The sequence below is a fragment of the Haliotis cracherodii genome, unplaced genomic scaffold (assembly GCF_022045235.1).
Source record: "Haliotis cracherodii isolate W230 unplaced genomic scaffold, xgHalCrac1.p SCAF_22, whole genome shotgun sequence".
In the NCBI taxonomy this organism is placed as follows: domain Eukaryota; kingdom Metazoa; phylum Mollusca; class Gastropoda; order Lepetellida; family Haliotidae; genus Haliotis; species Haliotis cracherodii.
The window spans coordinates 4,188,782-4,207,684 of record NW_027266278.1 but is presented as its reverse complement, the minus strand read 5'-3'; the positions used below and the strand labels follow the sequence as shown (position 1 = coordinate 4,207,684).

The 18,903-nt window shown below is 44.0% G+C and overlaps 1 pseudogene; it reads right to left on the bottom strand.

The window, feature by feature from the left end:
* Nucleotides 1-18,903, bottom strand: part of LOC139471206 (multidrug resistance-associated protein 1-like) — a 63,482-nt pseudogene that overhangs the window by 19,494 nt on the left and 25,085 nt on the right.

The window sequence follows — 18,903 nt, the reverse complement described above, 5'->3', positions numbered from 1 at the left end:
GTCACGTTCACAAGTATATCTGTAATACTATATGGCAGTGTAATTTATTGATTAAATTTTTGTTTAGATTCAGTAGAAGTTCATTGCATTGGATTTGGACAATGGTTAGTTGTCAGGAATGTAGAACTATTTGACATAAGCAGTGGTTAGGAAGTTATTATATTTAGATGCTTGAATTAACCGTAACTTCCGGAATAGCATGGGTGGATATCAAGCGCTATTGAAACGTGGAATATTCTGTGATGTTCATGTGACACTGGACTGGTCTGGTACTGAGTAGAAAGTGCTGGCGGGTGGTTAGACGAAGTGGAGCGGGAGCGTCCCTGTCTCATTTCATATTTCATCGCTCATTACATCAAGACCAGCTTTTGTCTGAAGATCACATTTCACCCTGGCCTATCTCGGAAGCGTGACGTGACCGCTGTTGCGGCGAGGTGATTATTATTCTTGTCATTGACATTTCTCACATTTTATGCTGCAATTAAATATTATTCAACCACTCCAATTTATGTTGATTTATAAACCTTGTTAAGTTTGTAATACATTAGTTGATTGTTTACCATTTGGTTGGTTTCACACTACGTTCTTTTACGTTCAACATGGGAATTTGGGAATCGACCCGTAACAATATATAGCTACCGTAATAAAAAGGGGTTTATAATAGCCCTGTTCCTTTCCATAACGTCAAATATGGACTGGTAGCCTCTTTCCTAATTGACATTTTTAGGTTTAAATGAAACAGTTGCCAGTATATCAAGGTAAACTGGATGGAATACCTAGACAAAGAGTATGGCAAGATGAGTACGACAACACGGGTATGACAACACGGGTATGACTAGACGAGTATGACAAGACGGGTATGACAAGACGAGAATGCAAACACGGGTATGACAACACTGGTATGACAACACGGGCATGACAACACTGGTATGACAACACTAGTATGACAACACGGGTATGACAAGACGAGTATGACAAGACGGGTATGACAAGACGAGAATGCAAACACGGGTATGACAACACTGATATGACAACACGGGCATGACAACACTGGTATGACAACACTAGTATGACAACACGGGTATGACAAGACGAGTAAGACAAGACGGGTATGACAACATGGGTATGACAACACTGGTATGACAAGACGAGTATGACAACACGCATATGACAAGACTGGTATGACAAGGCGAGTGTGACATGACAAGACGGGTATGACAAGACGGGTATGACAAGACGTGTATGACAAGACGAGTCAGACAAGACGGGTATGACAAGACGAGTAAGACAAGACGGGTATGACAAGACGGGTATGACAAGACGTGTATGACAAGACGAGTAAGACAAGACGGGTATGACAAGACGAGTAAGACAAGACGTGTATGACAACGCGGGTAAGACAAGACGTGTATGACAAGACGGGTATGACAAGACGAGTAAGACAAGACGGGTATGACAAGACGAGTAAGACAAGACGAGTAAGACAAGACGGGTATGACAGGACGAGTAAGACAAGACGGGTATGACAACACAGGTATGACAAAACGAGCAAGACAAGACGGGTATGACAATGCGGGTAAGACAAGACGAGTAAGACAAGACGGGTATGACAGGACGAGTAAGACAAGACGGGTATGACAAGACGGGTATGACAAGACGGGTAAGACAAGACGTGTATGGCAAGACGGGTATGACAAGACGAGTAAGACAAGACGGGTATGACAACACAGGTATGACAAGACGAGCAAGACAAGACGGGTATGACAATGCGGGTAAGACAAGACGAGTAAGACAAGACGGGTATGACAGGACGAGTAAGACAAGACGGGTATGACAAGACGGGTATGACAAGACGGGTATGACAACGCGGGTATGACAAGACGAGTATGACAAGACGGGTATGACAAGACGGGTAAGACAAGACGAGTAAGACAAGACGGGTATGACAGGACGAGTAAGACGAGACGGGTATGACAACACAGGTATGACAAGACGAGCAAGACAAGACGGGTATGACAACGCGGGTATGACAAGACGAGTATGACAAGACGGGTAAGACAAGACGTGTATGACAAGACGGGTATGACAAGACGAGTAAGACAAGACGTGTATGACAAGACAAGACGGGTATGACAAGACGAGTAAGACAAGACGGGTATGACAAGACGAGCAAGACAAGACGGGTATGACAAGACGGGTATGACAACACGGGTATGACAAGACGAGTAAGACAAGACGGGTATAACAACACGTGTATGACAAGACGAGCAAGACAAGACGGGTATGACAAGACGGGTATGACAATACGAGTAAGACAAGACGGGTAAGACAACACGGGTATGACAAGACGTGTATGACAAGAAGAGTAAGACAACACGGGTTTTGACAACATGTTTTTGACAACACGGGTATGTAGAAAACCTCGGGTATGACAACACGGGTATGTACTTTGCCAGTTTCTGCCTTCTCTTCATCTATGAGTCTGCCGGCATCAACACCAGACTGGCGTCTCTCGTCCGAGGTGCGACTTCCAGTAGAGGCCGTCAGCTTACTGTGGGAATGTACAAAGGTCCTCTTACTCAATAGCGCCACAGATTATGCAGAGCTCCAGATAAGCAGCGTATCTGCGTAAAATACGCATCAGAAATGCAGAAATACGCAGTAAAATAAAATCCAAGCGTATCAAATACGCAACGAACATTACAGATACGCTACAAAAATAAAACTTGAGCGTATCATCAAAATAATGTGAAGTAACCCTGCGTATTCGTTTAGCAAATCAGCAACTTATTTTGAAATTATAAACAGGCATTCCGTCAACCTTGCCAAACTCAACGATGACAGTTACATCATGATCATTTCCCATCACACTTTCTTGTGGAAGTATCGTGGTATTTTTGAGTCCTATAAAGCTCTCGAACCCACACGACACCAGTTTGTAGGACACTAGATAAATAGTGTTTTTAAATATTTAACTTAAATACCCACACGTGTAAAAACTAGTGGGTAACAGAAATTTGAATACCCAGATAGAATTACTGATACCCAATGATTTTAAAATGCATGGGTAAAATACCCACAACAACAAAAAGCTTATCTGGAGCTCTGTTATGCTTACTATTTACAGTCATGAATGTGCAACAACCAGGGCGATCAGCAGATAATGTCTCACCCTCGTCTCATGTCCTGATATCAGACTTATGAGGATGTGAACAATAACATTTATGACAGAAGGAAAAGAGACATACCTGCGCCTGCGCCTGCGAATCGTCAAATTCAACTCGTCACCGGAAGTTGCGCAGTCCGACGTGCTTGTCACGGATTCCACGTGTTGCCACATCTTTTCCTTGAGTTCACGAACTGCCAGATTTGAAGTATGTCTTACAATTCAAATGTCGTTACTAAACCCATGTTAGAGAAAACGAACGGAGAAGTAGGAGTGAGTGAGTAAGTATGGCTTTACGCCGCTTTTAGCAATATTCAAATAATCTCACGGCGGGGTACACCAGAAATGGGCTTCACAAATTGTAGCCATGACGGGAATGTGTGATCTGACGACGTTAGGGACAAGCGTGTGATCTGACGACGTTAGGGTAAGCATGTGATCTGACGACGTTAGGGTAAGCGTGTGATCTGACGACGTTAGGGTAAGCGTGTGATCTGACGACGTTAGGGTAAGCGTGTGATCTGACGACGTTAGGGTAAGCGTGTGATCTGACGACGTTAGGGTAAGCATGTGATCTGACGAGGTTAGGGACAAGCGTGTGATCTGACGACGTTAGGGTAAGCGTGTGATCTGACGACGTTAGGGTAAGCGTGTGATCTGACGACGTTAGGGTAAGCGTGTGATCTGACGACGTTAGGGACAAGCGTGTGATCTGACGACGTTAGGGTAAGCGTGTGATCTGACGACGTTAGGGACAAGCGTGTGATCTGACGACGTTAGGGACAAGCGTGTCTGGATCATGGCGGAAGGCTTCAGAAATCGCAACTATGGTGAAAATAATGACGAATTGGAAGTGTACCATGGGACAAAATCATCCTTTTTCATCATCATCCTCATCATAATCACCGTCTTTATCATCACCACGTCACCATAATCATCATCATCATAGTCATTATATTCATCGTCACCAATTCCAAGAGTGGCGACCCCTGAAGATCCGGGGAGGAATAGGTCTTCAGCAACCCTGGCTTGCCCTAAGAGGCGACTATGCATGTCGTAAGAAGCGACTAACGGGATCGGGTGGTCATTCTCAATGACTTGGTTGATGCATATCATGGCATCCCAATTGCGTGGATCGATGCTCAGGATGTCAATTACTGGATTCTCTGATCCAGACTCGATTATTTACAGACCGCCGTCATATAGCTGTAATATTACTGAGTGCGACGTTAAACAACAAACCTAGCTTAACCCAAGAGTGGCTGTTCATACTCAATATTATCAATACTATCAGGTGTATGGTATAAACGATAAACGCAATGTATACACACGTGGATTAAAAAGGCTTGCAGGGCCAAATGAGTGAGTTAATACTTTACACCGCTGTCGGATCGGTGCCAAATATATCATGAAAGAACTCTTGGCAACACTCCAGTGGGCACAGTGAGTGAGTGAGTGAGTGAGTTGGGTTTAACGCCGCTTTTAACAGTATTACAGTTATATCACGGCGTGTCAGCTTAATGTGGGAGGAAAGCTCGACGTGATGCAGGTCTCAGACGTTTACCACTTCGGTGAAACCCACGAGCACGGGTGTGGTGCTGACAAACCTAGAAACATAATCGGGGCGAACCGGGATTCGAACCCACAATCATAGGTTTCTGGCGTGTCCAGGGGACGCAACTCTGCACAGCGAATCGCGGCGCCTTAGGCCAGTGGGCACAGCAAGGTCATAACTTTGTAACTACCCGACCCACATGAGTGGGATCTTACATCAAGCAGAGGAACGGTGCCCTATTCAAGCCAGGTGTGCTCAAGGGACAAGGTGAGGTGACATTGAATGGGGTCAAACGTCTCGTTCAAAATGATTGCTCTTATGGAGAGACGTACATTTATGATAATGTATGGTATAAGCCCACTGAGATACCATGCTACTGTTTCACATGGACATCACACTCAGGCACAGTATACTGACTTTGAGCCGACAAGTCCTTGTTTCAAGCCCTCCTCGCCAGGCAGGGTAACAACAAGTACCATCTTTCAATGTCGTTATGATATGATACTGCCGGGGGTCGAACCACCGACCTTCCGCTCTCCGTACAGCGGCTCTATCAAGTCGACCACGGAGGCTGTCCCAAGGGACAAGACTAGTGAGTGATTGAGTAAGTATTGTTTTACGCCGCTTTTAGCAATATTCCAGCAATATCACGGAATACCAGAAATGGGCTTCACAAATTTTAGCCATGACGGGAATCGAACCCGGGTCTACGGCGTGACGGGCGAACACTTTCACCACTAGGCTACCCCACCGCCCCAGGGACAAGTCTAAGTAATGAACTATGTTATGTACCCTCCGGGTCTTCGTCTGTCTCGGTGTCGTTGTCCTCGGTGGAGAAGTGGTACTTGAGAAACTGTGCGAACGGACCATCATGCATCATCAGCTTGACGTACGAGCCGCTCTCAGTTACCCGCCCCTCAGACAGAACCACCACCGTGTCCACCAGGGGGAGCCAGTGAACGGCGTGGGTCACGAAAATACGAGTCTGAAGAAACAAGTTGATTTATATCGGTGTAAGTAGTTTTATATTGTTTCCTCAGATTGCGCAGATGCTGGGAATCAATCTCTGACGGAGAACGCTTTAACACTAGGATACTCCGCCACGCCAACACGTGTGTGGACCAACTGTAAGTGCTTGTATTTAATATCGCTGTAAATTAGTCAATAAACTTTCGATTTCGCCATTTTCTCACACACTGCTTTATCCTGTGAAATGATGCATCCAAAAAGTCAATATTTAGAAGTGAAACACATGGCATAAATTCTTACAGTCGCTTTGCTAAGTACATCAGTATTGAATATGAAGCAGGTCCAAGCTGAATCCATACAAAAACTAGCTGCATATCCTCGTATACGAAACAGAGCTTGCCACATGACTAACCCGCTCCGTGATTATCCAAAAAACGGTAATAAGATGCACACATCACAACAACATGTTTTGTTTGTTTGTTATTTAACGCCGCAATCGGCAATATTCCAATATGTCTGTAAATAATCGGGTCTGGACCAGACAATCCAGTGATTGATATCATGAGCATCGATCCACGCAATTGGAATCAATGACATGCATCAACCAAGTCAGCGAGCCTGACCACCCGATCCCGTTAGTCGCTCTTACGACAAGGATAGTCATCTTTTAGAGCATGGTTGCTGAAGACTTATTCTGACCCGGATCTACGATGTCGCTGAAGACTCTAACCATGCTGCAGGTGGCGTCTCACCTTGTACTTTAGCAACCCTTTGTCACTGATGACCTTCCTGAAGATGTGTTTGCCCACGTGGGAGTCGACGGCGCTCAGTGTGTCGTCAAGGAGGTAGATGTCGGCGTCACTGTACACGGCACGTGCAAGACTCACGCGCTGCTTTTGTCCCCCGCTCAGATTGATGCCCTGGAATGTGACCCTGAATATATAGACACCGGGTGTCTTGTTCATGCATGCACCACTCGGACTGATGAGTGTCCGCCAACTGGGGACTGGTCATTTTATGTTCGGAGGCTTGTGATAATAATAATATAATGAAAAATGCCTCAAGTTTATTTGTTTGTTGTTTAACGCCGCAATCGGCAATATTCCAGCTATATGACGGCGGACTGTAAATAACCAAGTCAGGACCAGACTATCCAGTGATTGATATCCTGAACATCAATCCACACCATTGGGATCGTTGACATGCATCAACCAAGTCAGCGAGCCTGACCTCCCGATCTCGTTAGTCGCCTCTTACGACAAGTATAGTCGCCTTTTAGGGCAAGCATGGGTTGATGATGACCATGTCTACCCCAGATCTTCACGGTTGCCTCAGGTTCTAACCGTTCTATGGATATTATGGGTGTCCTAACCAATGTGTCATGAAAGAGTACACAGATCGGCGCCCCTCGAAGCAGTCCCCGCAAACATGTACTGTTTCTAACAACACGTGAATATGAAACGGTCGGTCCCTAATCGATACTTTGTGTTCCATTCATTATGCATGCACCATTCGTTCTGACACCGGGTGTCTGAGGCATGAGAGGAATCTATGGATACAAACTGGTGAATTTCTGTTCATGGACAGTCACGTGAGTTTAACCATGTTATCCACATAGGGACACGAACCCTGACAAGTGCAGAAGATGTCATGGAGCCTTATAAGAGGATACGTTTTGTTTAAGAAGTTTTAAACAAAAGCGACAAAACCCATTCCATATTCCAAATAAATCCATGCTAAAAGCAGAGTGGATTGTTCGATTCAGACTATATCATGAGCAAGTGTTTATGAATCACTATCAAATAGTGATTACACGAGGTGTTCGCGAAAAGGTGAGCGTATCCCGTGGCAACGGTGGCAACCGTCACAAACACATGCAAAGGAAAGTCAAGTGTTAACCTGGACAAAGACGGGAATATATGGTGCAAATCAAAATAGGGAATTGCATCGGACATCATTTTTAGAACTGATGCATCAAATTTGGAAATGTGCCCCACGTGTCTGCCATAAAGCTTTCTCAAAGCTTTACTTCAGAGCAAGAGTCGTGTGACCCTCTTGCTAGAAAGAGCATACTCGACTGTATCTCAAAAGTTGTGAAATATAAACACCAAAGGCTGGAGCTGCTGGAATATTTCTCGACATGAAGGGAAAGTTGACTATTAAAAAGTTAAATTCATCCCTCTTGTCACACAATCTTGTGGAGAGTATTTTGTCACTCTGAATCTTTATGCAAAGATCTAAATATGAAACAGATGAGGCGGTCTCACCGGTCTCCTTTACTTCTAGTTCAGGTGGGTAAATCACTGGAAGGAATTGGCATTTTGATGGTTATTGAACGATATCAGATCATCTATGTACCTGAAGCTTAAGTTAAACTACTTGGCAAAATTACCTTGTTTTGACTTCGCCAATCCGAGCAGAAATTCCGATTCATATGCATAAAGAAACAGATCCGCAAGTCAGATGAAAACTTACATTGACATTATATAGTTACCGTACCTTTTCTCCTATCTCCGTCATATCCCCTCCAGGCAGCATGTCTAAATCGTCCTTCAGTGCGCATGCCTCAATAACTTTGTCGTATCGTTTCCGGTTCATTTGAGTCCCAAACAGGATGTTGTCCCGCAGTGTTGCATTCTGGATCCATGGCTGTTGAGGAACGTAAGCGATCCTGCCCTGAACATAACAGCGTCATCAACGGTAAACCGGTGTATTCATTACGTAATCTGAAATATTGATCTTTTTGCCATAGCAATTTGCTTGGTTGTTCTTTAACGCTGCACTCTGCAATATTACAGCTGTAAATAATCGGGTCTGGACCAGACAATCCAGTGATTGACATCGTGAGCATCGATCTACGCAATTAGGATATGATGACATGCATCAACCAAGTCAGCAAGCCTGACCACCCGATCCCGTTAGTCACCTCTTACGACAAGCATGGTCGCCTTTTTACGGCAAGCATGGTCGCCTTTTTACGGCAAGCATGGTTGCTGAAGACCTATTCTGACTCATATCTTCACGGGTCTTAGCATCTCCATCCTATAGACCATAGGTATATAGGTAAACAGCCTTTGAGTTAATGGCACGAACTCGGATATATCATGGCTTTTGGAAAATCCATACATACCTTCCGGAGACATATGTTTCAGAAAGTGAACGAACACCAATGCATAAGTAATTAATACCATCGTTCCTCATTTAGTGCGTCTTGCAATGGCTTAAGGTATTTTAATTTTGTGTTCGTGTTTCCTGAATGAATGAAATTTATTAACAATATACCTGTGGTATGGGTGCAACAATATGTGGTTAGGGGAGAGTATCACGACGAACGACCTGTTTGTATTCACTCAGAGGTTAGATAATAATGTCGAGATGGGAGTATCACGAGGAACGCTCTGATTGTAATTATTCCGAGGTTAGGTATTATTATCGAGACGAAAACTTCCTGAGGAACGCTCTGATTGTATTTACCCTGAGGTTCGCCTTGCCATGCACGATCTCCATGTCGCCTAAACACGCCGACAGCAAGGAGGACTTGCCCGATCCCACCTGGCCGGCGACAGCAACGAGCTTCCCCTCCACCACCGACAGGGTGATGCTGGATAGTAAAGTACATCACTTGAACAACTGTTAGCAACATCAAGTAAAAGCTGTGCTTCGTCCTTTTTAACATTTGTTTCCAGCGGGGGAACCAAGACTTCAAACACTGTGCCCAAAGTGCCAAGATGTTAGACATAGGGAGCGGTATAGAGGGGAGGATGATATTCAGTGGACAGATAGGGCGATACAGAGAGGAGAGTTGAGAGACGGTATAGAGAGACGGGTAGTATGAAGAGGAGATATGGGACGGTATAGATTACGGGTAATATGGAGAGGAGAGATTGGACGGTAAAGAGAGACGGGTAATATGAAGAGGAGAGATCGGATGGTCTAGAGAGACGGGTGATATGGAGAGGCGAAATGGGACGGTATAGAGAAGAGGGGTAATATGGAGAGGCGGTATAGAGAGGAGGGTGATATATAGAGGAGAAATGAGGCGGTATAGAGAGGAGGGTAATATGGAGAGGAGAGATGAAGCGATACAGAGGAGGAGGTGCTATTGAAAGAAACGATAGCGGAGAGCGATGAGGGAACGAAACCAAATTGACCAAGTCTTTCACATTCGCGATGTAGAGTCTCCAGATGGTAGACAGAAGTGTTTGTGACGGTGTTAGATGAGGCAGGGTCAGGCACTTATGGTGCGCTTTCTACGTGGCGACCTCTCCAGCACCTGTACCTACTTGGACAATATGTTTCGGCCTTCCTTGTCCCATCTGAAAGTGGCCTTGTTGATGGTCAGCGCATACTCTGAAGAAAACACAAAGTTCATGTACAATCATTCATCTTCATACGTACATTCATATCTGATAGTGATTAAAGGGCGATAACTCTGAATGTGTTTACGTCGTCCGCTAAGCTGCCAAGATTACCGTGAAACGGTTCGTAAGCCCTACTGATGAAGATATTTTAGACAAGAAAACTTTGATGTGAGGTATCAAGAGGGCGATAAACTCTTTAATCTATTAAAATCTATTAAATTTTTAATAAAATAATTTTCCCAAAATGATTAATCAACAGGGCATGTTTAAAACAATATGAACAATACTGATATCAATTCAGTCCCTGTTTTACATCTTACACCATGTTTTTGACTAGAACTATAAATCGGCATCAGTCCGGACTAGTACAAGCAGCCACACAAACACATACACGTACATGCACGTCGCTATATAAGTGCAATAATCTTGGACGCGACGTTAAACCCAATTTCACCTCACCTCAAGGGCGGTCGGGTAGCCTAGTGGTTAAAGCGTTCGCTCGTCACGCCGAAGACCCGGGTTCGATTCCCGACATGGGTACAATGTGTGAAGCCCATTTCTGGTGTCCCCCGCCGTGATATTGCTGGAATATTGCTAAAAGCGGCGTAAAACCATACTCACTCACTCACTCACCTCAACTCCAAGCTGAACAATACGTGATCAGTCACTGAAGTAAATTCGAAATGTATTTGTTGTCAACTCTCAACTTGAATTTGAATTGAATTTGAATTTGTATTTTAATTTGAAAGACATTGCGCCTAAGGTATATCGTAGCTGCGTACTGCTCTGCTTGTACTGGCCGACATTCACTGGTCGCTGATACATGGCTGTGATTCACGCCTTCATAACGCCCGACTAACTTCTTATGCTGATTTTGCTCTGGCTTCACAAGCAAATGGGGCAATACACTGATCCTTTCGTGTTGATAAATTTTAAATCGAAATACTTGGTGTACTTAAGTGTACATGGTTTGGCAACAAGTGGCAACGTTTAGGGGACATTATAATGTAACCATGTGCCGGTCTTTGGGGTTATATGGGTTGATGTCCCCGCGCCCTAAAAAAAATAACATTGAGGGTACATCAACGCGTATTATGCCTCAAAGTGAGATTGACCAATCAGAGAGCAGAACTACTAACCCCATATGAGCCCGTATACCGTCAGTAAAAATCCAAGATGGTTGTTACTGACGTAATATGATACCGAATACCGTCAGTAACACCCATTTTGGATTTTCCAGCACCCATCTCACATATTTCACATGAAATCAATGTGCATGGACATTAATGTTTTATTGATCACGTTCGTGACTATAATAAATATTATATGAAGTTAAAAATATCAACACGGTTTGGCCTCTGAGGTTTGAAGAGTGGTCTCCCTTTGACCCTTACGTCTTAGGTTGTAAGTGTTAAGTTTTAAGTTTTGACATGACATGTGCGACAAGGATATCAAATAGTGTAAACTTTACGGCATAGTCAATTCGTTATGGTGTCTTTAGTTGCCGTATACAGTGTCAAATTAGGTTAGCAGAAAAATATTGGGCCAGGCACCGTATACGGCAACTTAAGACACCATAACTAATAATATCCCCCGAGGCAATCGTGAACAACGAATTGATCTTATCGCATACCTACGGGTATGTATTATGCATGCACGTTTTGGTCCGAATCTGTAAGAGTACCAAAGTTCGGCATTTCTAGCAGACGAGAATTATTCCCCCAAGTCTATGTCATTCGGAAAGTATTGGAAATATCCGGAGAATGACGTCTTACTTCATTAATTCGAGACACAAAATTGCGGTTGGTATGTTCCAAATGGTAGCCAACAGTTCGGCAATTCGAACGGGGACATATGAAATGTACCTTACATGTTAGCAGGATACATAGAAAATAATAAAATGGGTCTCAGCCAATCGGAATTCGACAGACATATGTAAGGTAAGCTAATCCTCCATTTGCAATCTAAAGGAGATTGCGAGGCCGGAGCAGATTCACTCTCAGACAGGTGGGAAGTTATGAAGGCGTGAATCGTAGCTATGCATTAACGGCCAGTGGATGTTGGAGATTGAAAGCGCAGCAGTACGTTGCTATGACCTCACATTTAGCTACGCATTCGTTACCACTCGCCCCTTTCCGTAACCTGCAAGAAGACTCGTCCCCCTATCGATGAATGTTATGTGCGAAAATACGACAAACCAATCAGAATGCGCGCATGATTTCAAGTTCTTCGTCAAAGAGTCCCTCAGAAATAATTTTTGATTTTACATATGTCTTGCATCTAAAAATATACCCAAGACATAGTTACATGTGTTCAATCATACTGTACAACCCTCATGGCCACCCTGTACAAGAAGGCAAGTACCATGATGGCCACGGGTGGCAAGGTGCTCTCTCCTACCCAAAGTTCCATGCGGGCAGCACCATTCGTCACCACTCGCCCCTTTCCGTAATCGATGAATGTTATATGCGAAAATACTACAAACCAATCAGAATGCGCGCATGATTTCAAGTTCTTTGTCAAAGAATCCCTCAGAAATAATTTTTGATTTTACATATGTCTTGCATCTTAAAATATACCCAAGACATAGTTACATGTGTTCAATCATACTGTATAATTCCGCATGTCCCGATGTGCTTTAAATTGCATCTGAAATATATATAATATATGGGGAAATATATGTTAACCATTAGGCAACGAGTTGACAATTGTTTTAGGTGTGCCCGTTTGCGCTAAGACGGAACCCGGTCACAAAAATGGCCGTGAGAGGGGCACGAGTCGCTATTCGGCTTGTCCCGGAATAACACGAGTTGGTCACGAATGGTCCCGGAATAACACGAGTTGGTCACGAATGTTAGCTACAAGGTAGCGGACATGCGTCTACTTACCTCCGTTTGGATATTTTCCGACGATAGTGGGGTCCAACTCGCCGCTCTTGAGGAACTTGTCTATACGGTCGATGGACACCCTGGCCTGTGTGTACACCAAGGGCATATACTGGTACCGACTTTATATTATAAGTTCTAATTCTCTGATTGTGGTATCAATGAACTAACACTCTTAAAATGTTAAGCGTCTATTATGTATTGTAAAACAAACTGGAGAAGCTCTCTTAAAATCTGAACAATGTTACCGAATATGTGTTATAAGTTAAAATTCGCTAGTTGTGGTATCAACGAACTAACACTGTTAAAGTTTTAGCGTCTGGTATTTATTATTTGTTGTAAATCAAAGTGGGAATGCTCTCGTAAAATAGGAACACAAGTCCCAGAGAAAGTCCGTATTCATCCGCGAAAGGTCGATTTGCACCCCAATGTTTGTATACAAGGTAACAGATCCGGTTAGTATAGGTCTTCAGCAACCCATGTTTGTCCTAAAAGGCGACAATGTTTGTCATAAGACGCGACTCACGGAATCGGGTGGTCAGGCTCGCTGACTTGGTTGATATATGGCATGTAGATCGATACTTATGATAGCAATCACTGGATTGTCTGGTTCAGACTCGATTATTTACAGACCGCCGTCATACAGCTGGAATATTGCTGAGTGCGGCGTTAAACAACAAACAAATGAAAAATAGACCACAGTGAGGTGTTTGTCGTGTCAATGACGTAACATGTAGACAAAGGACTTCGACTTAGCGAGGGTGTAGGATGTAGGTCCGATCCATGACATAACAGGAAGACAAAGGACTTCGTGTTAACGAGAGTGTAGGAAATAGGTCTTGTCAATGACGTAACATGGATACAAAAGACTTCGACTGATCGAGGGTGTCGGATGTCGGTCTGGTCTATAACGTAACATCGAGATAAAGGACTTCGAGTTATCGAAGGTGTAGGTTTACCTGAGCCGTGTTGGAGATCATCTCGGGGATGAAGTTGATGGGAAACTGGAGGATGTTGAACAGAGAGAGCGTCACGAACGCCGTCCCCGCGTCCAGGTGGACATTGGACGTCAGCACGTATGCAGAAAACGTCGCCAGCGTCACCTGTTGGAGTGGTGATTTAGGTTCATGATTACATTGCATCTTCGCAGTAGTGTTGAGACTGTAAAATGTTCACATATCGATCATTGATCTTGGCTCTTTTTGTATTTACAAACGTCGAGTAAAACCGGTACAAACGCTCGCCTTTGTTAAATGATTTATGTTAAAACTATGCTGCCAACTCTTGATACAATTACCTTGAAAATATTTAAGGATATAAATTGGCGATGATGGCAAGGCGAGCTAGACATGATGTCAGAAGGGATTTTATTTACTAAATACGGGGCACATGTCCAGACGAAGGTGCTGATGCCGTTGAGGTAGGCGATCTTCATGAGGATCTTCAGCTCCTTCTCCCTGATGGCGAGAATCTTGTCCCTGAAGGAGGGTTCCCAGGCGTACAGCTTCAGCACCTACAGATGAGGGGGAGAAACGGAGTAAGGGGATGCCTCAAAGACGATGAAGAAGAAGTGAGAAAGACGTACACTATTTTGGATAACAACTTCTGGTTTCTTGCATATAGCGATGTTTCGATGTAGATTCTGATACCGTTGTCAAACTGGAGTGGGGCGGTGGGGTAGCCTAGTGGTTAAAGCGTTCGCTCGTCACGCCGAGGACCCGGGTTCGATTCTCGACATGAGTTCAATGTATGAAGCCCATTTCCGGTGTCCCCCGCCGTGAAATTGCTGGAATATTGCTAAAAGCGGCGTAAAACCAAACTCACTCACTCACTCAAGCTGGAGTGGTAACGATGGGCGTAGGTTGTAGGTCTGGTCAATGACCAGCTTGATAACGGTGTTAGAATCCACATCGAAACATCGCTTTATGCAATAAACAAGAAGTTGTTATTCACAAAGTTGTACTTTTTCCTTTAGTTTCTTCTTTGCCAACTTCAAGAATGCCACTCAAACAATTGAAACAGTTGATGAAGAAGAAAGCGTACGTTTAACACTTTGGGACACACGATTTGATATTTAAGGATGGGATTAGAGACAGGATTTGTATAGTCACTTCTTCAAAATACGCGTGTTTCACTGTGAAATGTGGAGCCAATCGTAATTCATACACATTATATCAGGACACCCAACGCATGTCCAATGAAAATGAATTTTTTTGGATAAAACAGGACAATTTACTTTCATGGTACTGCCAGAAAATAGGAGTGAACTTGGAATTCAATCACAAGGCCAGCGGATCCGGTCACAAAAAAGGGCCACAACTCTGTACCGATTAAAACGCCTTGGTCAACCGTTATTTCAATGCAAACCTATCCATTACCGTTATCCGTTGTCTCTTCTACTGTTAGTCTGAAACACCCTAGGTTGTACAGGTCTCTGTCGCGTTCATTGTATATTTGTATATTTAATGAACATAAATTAGCTGTGTTACCTTAATTCCGTTGAGCACTTCGTTGAGGAGTTTGATCCTGTTGTCCTTCTGGATGAGGTTGAGTCGTTGTAGTTGCTGTTGCTTGTAGGCGAGGTAGGCGTTGATGGGCAGGAGCAGGAACAGAACAAAGAGTCCAGCAAGAACTGGGGCGCCCATTTTCGACCACAGCAGATAAACAGCCAAACAAGCCTAAAAGCGAAAACGAGAACTTGGCAGTGTTATACTTCATGAAGGCTGATACTAAAGCATGTATATACTCACCGCCAAAAGAAACGCGAATACCATACATGTTGGTTATTATATGAAGAATTACTCATTTTCAAGATATATTAGATTGTTCGATGGCATGGTGTGTGAACCAACGCTCATGAACGCATCACATGTGACGTCATAGATCCATGACCCAAGATGCATCATTCATCTCGTGCAGGATTAGCGTGGACAGTTTGGAAATCACGTGCAGTGTTTCGTGATAAGAATAAAGACAATCCGTGGTAACACTTGACTGATAGTTAGTTATGTCTTTAATTGGTGCGTACTGGAAACACCTCTTCTTAACGTACATAGTAGGGCTGTTACGGGTAACTCGGGTATTCGGGTCGGGTGGGTACTGAGTAGGACCCGGGTACCCACAGGACTACCCGGACCCGGTGATATATTGTTCAATGACAAAAATTATCCAGAACTCTATGCTTACACTACAAGTCACTAATGTTCGCATTTCTTTCTGACTATGCACCCATTCTTTCTAACTTTTAATATGGTTGAATAAAGATATAACTTGTATAAAAATGTATGCATAACCAGATTGTTTAATACATGTATCTAAATACGATTTGGAAGTGCTGTGGTAAAAAAATTCCCAATCGGACATTTTGTATCTCTTGAGACCTACAGTGGGTACCAGGGTAGGGTCGGGTAATAGGGGGTGGGTACCCGGGGAGTAAATTTGGGCTCGCCCTCGTTCTCTCTCTCTCTCTCTCTCTCTCTCTCTCTCTCTCTCTCTCTCTCTCTCTCTCTCTCTCTCTCTCTCTCCCTCTCTCTCTCTCTCTCATGTGGAAGGTTGTGAAGCAGGCTGTTTCTCCTACCTGGAAGGGGATGGACCATACCATCCAGGTGTAGCTGATCATTTCCTGAATCCGCTGACAGTCCACGGCCATCAGGTTCACGATCTGCCCCACCGTGGACGTCTTCTGAGCCTCGCTGTTCAGGAACAACGCCTACAACCAAAGCTACACTTCAACACAGTTGCGTTTCTTATGTATCACTTGCAGATCTATCTGTACCACCCTTAACCAACTTATAAACTTCCATCCAGTGAGGGGGCACGGGTGGCCCAGTCCTCTAAGGCGTCGCGATTCGCTGTGCAGAGTTGCGCCCCTTTGGGCATGCAGGATCCCTATGAATTTGGGTTCGAATCCTGGTTATGTTTCTAGGTTTGTCAGCACCATACCCGTGCACATGGGTTTCACCGAAGTGGTAAACATCTGAGACCTGCATAACTTCGGGCTTTCCTCCCACATTAAGCTGACACGCCGTGATATAACTGGAATACTGTTAAAAGCTGCGTTAAACCCAACTCACTCACTCACTCACTCACTCACTCACTCACTACGGAGGGTTGTACTCAATATTACGCTCGGAAGTTGACAATGATATGTTTCTTTGTCAAGAGTTTAGGGCAAGTCTATGTACAGGTTTGTCAGCACCATACCCGTGCACGTGGGTTTCACCGAAGTGGTAAACGTCTGGGACCTGCATCACTTCGGGCTTTCCTCCCACATTAAGCTGACACGCCGTGATATTACTGGAATAATGTTAAAAGCGGCGTTAAACCAAACCAACTCACTCACCTATTCTATTGTTCTCAAATAGGGTTAAATCTCATGTTATAACATCCTTGGGATTTTATTAAAACGACTTCCGTTCAGATTGTAACATACGAATGTTTCTCGCTAAAAATTTATTTTGCATTTGAAAAGAAATCAGTGACATATGTTTTCTTTATATTCCCGAGGATCAAACAAGCAACCTTGTATCTGATAAGAGGCGCTGATAAACCACAATGCTTTTAAGAATGTCTTTTTCAAGTATCGTACGCCAGCAAAGGATATTTTACGCCCGTTTCCTTAGATTCATGGAAAGTATGTTTGAAACATAAAAATGTTGATAAATGTTTTAAGTTTTTTTTTCGGCTTATAAGTTAGATAAACACTTCCCCTCGGTTTTCTAATGATATATAAACGCTTATCCTTGGGATTATCCGCGGATGCGGATTTTAAAAATCATAAAAACTCTCGGACTTTATCCTACACTCAGGGGACGGGGCCATATCCGTACGAAGCACTCGTCTGAGGGGTGGTGGGGTAGCTTAGTGGTTAATGTGTTAGCTTGTCACGCCGAAGGCCCAGGTTCGATTACGTAAAACATATTTCTGGTGTTCCCCGCCGTGATAGTGCTTGAATATTGGTACAAGCAGCGTCATACAAAGCCTACCACCCATCTAAAACTACGTTATGGGCTCTGCATCCTTGGTGAGTAAGTGAGTGAGTTAGTTTGGATTAACACCGCTTTTAACAGTATTTTAGTTATATCAAGGCGTGTCAGCTTTATGCGGGAGGAAAGCCCACTTTGGGGAAACACACGAGCATGGGTATGGTGCTGACAAACCTAGAGACATAATCGGGGCGAACCAGGATTCGAAACCACAATCAGGTTTCTGGCGTGCCCAAGGGACGCAACTCTGCACAACGAATTGCAGAGCCTTAGACGACTGGGTCACCCGTGCCCCTACATCCTTTTCGAGTGAGTGAGTGAGTGAGTATGGTTTTACGCCGCTTTTAGCACTATTCCAGCAATATCACGGCGGGGGACACCAGACATGGCTTCACACATTGTACCCATGTCGAGAATCGAACCCGAGTCTTCAGCGTGACGAGCGAACGCTTTAACCACTAGGCTACCCGACCGCCCCCGCATCCTTTTTGACGTTATACAGGCGTCATTACTGACGTTTTATATAATTACGTTAGTAAATCTGATGTGAAATATGAGCGTGCTAGGATTCATACTGATGACGTAATCGCTTTCTACCACTGGTATAGTACTGACAGTCCATGAACCTTATCCGGACCCGCGACAAGGGAGACAACCTTGCTCACACTCCGGCGCAATGATGACTTAGCATTACACCACTGCCACAGGTTAATTTCCATATCACGTGACCGGACTTTGTCTTGTTTGTAAACAAATCCGCTGGCCCAATGCAAGCCTTTCGATGCTCTTTTAATATGCTACTACAACTGCGACAGTGAGGTACATGACAATATAGCTTTATAGATCAAAGTGACCGTATCGCTAGCTTTTGGTAGGGCTTCGACAACAGCACGTGGAGCCGTACAACCAATGTAAACAAAGAATAACTACACAAATGGAAATAGATTTTCACCTTTTAGGTTATTTTCACAACGAAAGTTAA